The following is a 3,989-nucleotide window of genomic DNA, read 5'->3' on the forward strand; positions in this document are numbered from 1 at the left end:
CGGCCGGGGGCCGGGGGGGGAAGCGCTGCCCGCTCACCGAGGGCCGCTGCGGGGGGCGGCGGGGCACGGGGACCGCGGTGGCAGGTGGCAGCGAGCTGCGGCGAGGGGTGCGCGCCGCCGGGCACGGCGCCTCTGGGCGAGCGGGCTTGGGCTTAACCAGAGCTGCTGCCCGCTGCTCGCTCCCGGAGCCGGCGCTGCCCGGCTCACGGGGAAGCTCAGCGTGGCACCGGAGACGAGGCTGCGAGGTGAGGGCACTACGCCAAGGGGAACCTGGCCCGGCCTGCGTCCCAGCGGCACGGTGGCCAGCGCCGGGCAGCGAGGCGGCCAGTGCGGAGCCAGGCCCTCTGATGGGGCAAATGTCTTTCTTGGAAATGAGCCAGCATCTCCAGCAGTGATTCCCTGCCTTTTTCCTTTCCCTGGGGCAGCTTTGTGTTCTTGCTGGCATGCAGCTCGCATAACCGTTTAGGCTCCTTTCCATTTCACACTCGTTTCATCTTACTTGTCCGAGGTTACTTGCACAGGAGGCTTCTCAGTTCCCCTTGGTGGTCCCGCAGCACCTGTGCTGTCAGGGTGCACAGTACTACTGCCAAGGTAAGGCACTGGGTGCAGGGTTTGGCAGGAGCTATTAGATGTCTTTTGAGAAAGAAGAGATTCCTCAGGAGCTGCAGTCAGCTCCCTGGCACTATCACCCTGCTTGCTCCAGCATGCAACCATTAAGGTGGCCCTGCTGGCAATGGTAAACCTTCGCTTCAAGGCTAGTTCATTGGCATGTATACCCACTGATCCTACAGGACCCAGCACTTGTTTGCTAGCTAAAGGCATTATTAATTCCAGGCCTCCCTGTTAAATGCAAATGCATCTCGGGCCCCAGCATGTTCCCCAAACACCAACCAGGCATGAGACTCTTCTAGGCTCTCGAGGAGGTTCACACTTTCTGCTTTAGGACTCTAAACGTAAGTGAGAAAGGTTGTGGCCCAGTCCTTTGAGGATGCCTCTGAAGTCAACATAGGCCCCAACCCTGAGAGGGTGGTTGGGAAAAAAATGATTAGTTTGGAGGAGGCTGCGAGGGATTCCACGCAGCCTGAACACCTAATTTAGGCACCTCTGTTTAGATTCCTAGGGTGGGCGGTGTGAATCCTCCTCGTTATGCCTGTCAACAAGCTGGCAGAAGTGATATTGTTTAGTAACACTGGGGAACCCAAACCATCGGATTTTCATGCTGTAGCTTTGCAACATTCCCTTTGATATGCGAACTTTGAAGACCCTTGAAGGAAAATTGTTTTCTTGTGTTCTTTCATTATGCCATTTCTATTTACCATAATGACAACACACCAAAAGGTCAGATATATCAAACTAAGCATGTCAATCATAGGCAAGTCAATAAAACTCATGATTTACAGAAATACTGAGAACTCCCAGCTTCCTCTGAAGTCAGTTCTATCATCCAGGAGTCTAGGCTATGACAAGTATGATAAGTTTGAACTGAAAAGTCCTCTCTGGTCCGTAATTCAGCATTTTATCAAAATGGCTGTAATCACAGCTTGACCTGTGAAATTACAGGGGTTCCCTTTTTTAAGAGAGAGCAAGAGATGGAAAATTAAAAGGCATGTGTTTCAGTCCTTTCTTGCCTTTAGCAACTTTAATGAATTCAAGCACTTTACCTCAGGCTTATCTAATAGTTTGGGTGGGAGTGAAAAAATGACTAATAGGGCAAGCTCACTTTTTGCTTTCTCAGTTTCTAAAATAAATTGACTGTTTAATCTTTCTTTGATCTGCAATACAGTGACATTACACTATGGACTTTTCAGGAGATGAGCAGCTTTCATAGCTAAATAGCAACACTGATTCCTAGGAAGGCTTTCTGAGTCCATCTTTCACATGGAGAGGAGGTAGCAGGCTTGGATAAGGGAACCACGCCTTGATCTGGAAGCGGGCGAATCTTCTGCCTTTGTGCTGCCTGGTTCCTGCCACGTGGATGCTTCAGAGCATGGTAAAATGCTATCCATACCTGCAAAAAGCCCTCACTTTTGCCAAAAACTGCCCCTGCCTCACACAGAAAAGTAAATGGCTTTTCAGGATGTTAGTGGTTTTGTGTCTGGGAGTTACTTTGCAAATAGGTATATGAGAGAGTGTGTGGGCAACGGTGTCTCCGTTGAATAAGCCTGCCCTAGCCATGCTCAGTGCACAGATCCTGCTCTCCTGTTGCAGTTAGACCACACCATTTCTGACAACTAATATGATGATTTTTGTTCAGGAACCGGGAGTTCATTAGATCCAAGGTAATCTATAGTGGGGTTAAACATTTCCTGTGGAAGTGACAGAAAAATAAGTTTTTGGAGTTACTATCCAGGCGTTTCCCTAATCGAGTTAAGAACTGGATTAAAGGCACTTGCTGTGGCTTGAATCCCAGCCCTAATGGAAAACTATTTGGGAAGCAATTGCAATGAAACATGCCTCAGAGTATTGCTTTTCAGATGCGTTTAAAATTATACATCCTGTGTGATGGTCCTTGTGAAATGTTTATTTGAATTTTATGATGATGTTTTGGTTTCCAGTAGAAAGTCCAATAGTTTAATGATAAGACACATAGGCGGCTACACAATTATCAGGTGATTCCTATATCATCAACAAACAGCTAATATACTGTGGGAAAATAGCAAATTAAAATGTGACCATGTAAGATTTTGGGAAGGATGAAAAATCTGAATTATTCAAGTACATAAAATTTCAGAGCACTGGAGATAAAATGAATGCATCTGGCATTGTTCTTCAATGGCTCTATGCTATATAACTGTATGCTAGATAATTAAATCTTGACCCTAATTGTCATATATATTGAGATGTCTTTTCATCCCTTCACCTGGGTAATGGTATCTACATGTAACAGAGACTCAATCTTAGAACAGTTATTTTATATAGCTTCCAAAATTAGAAACGAGATGCAGTCTAGGACATCTGTAAAAAGACCAGGTTTCAGCTCTGATTTCTATCCTGACAAGAACACTGGAAGTGTTCTTATCAGAAGATGCAACTTTATAATCATTGGAAGGAAAGATCATGATTGATGACCTCTTAAATTTCTTATAGATATGTGTCTTCAGGGTAAACAGAATGATTTCGATCACAGATGAGGAGTCTTTGTAACATGGTGACTGATGTTGACATTGTAAGATTATTTATTGGCAAAGCATCCAAGTGGCATTAGGAAAATTAGCAGAACTCACAACAGCAGTTTGATTTTCTAAGTAAGTGTGGCCAGATTACTGATTTACTCTTTCATCTGTATTTCAAATTTTACATTACAGATTTGTCAGCTTTAATTTCTTCCTTTAACATTTCCAGAGCACATGCCTGTACATATTAGTGCGTGTAAACCATATGTGATAACTATGCCTCTGCCTGTGTTATCTGTCTATCTATCAACAGAGTGAGAGATTATCTTTATACTTGCAAAGTCAGACTTTACAGGGTCAATTATATTGCTTGTGGTCACAGACAGGCAACACTCACAGTAACGAGATCTGCTTGCCCTTTTCCGGGCAGGTACAGTTGGAAGAAAGGCTGATCTTGCACTTATGCAATCATCTCGCAGTAGCTAGAAGTGTAATGTTGGTCATTGGTTCTAATTTCAAAAAGAAAGGATAATGTTCTTCCCCACTCCTCTGTTCCTGTCATCTTTTACACTCCCATCGCTGTTCTCCATCCTGCCAAGCTGCCAATATCACTTGCATCTGACCTAGAGGGAGCGTCATTAACCCTGATGCAAGGCCCATTTTTGTCCAACTAGGTTAGGCATTCAGTTTATTGGTGGGACAAGCTGAAATGAAAATAAATTGCAGGCTGTTAAGATACTGAATGTAAACATTGCAGTTAAGGCTCTCTTCCCAGACTAGCAGCTCTAGAGGCAACTGACTGAGAGAGGAATAAATGCAGCCCTGCAGAGCTCCTTAGGGGAGAGAGAACGCATGTCTTTGGAGGAGAAAAACATT

This window comes from Apteryx rowi, unplaced genomic scaffold (assembly GCF_003343035.1).
Source record: "Apteryx rowi isolate R43461 unplaced genomic scaffold, aptRow1 scaffold_346, whole genome shotgun sequence".
Taxonomy (NCBI): Eukaryota; Metazoa; Chordata; class Aves; order Apterygiformes; family Apterygidae; genus Apteryx; species Apteryx rowi.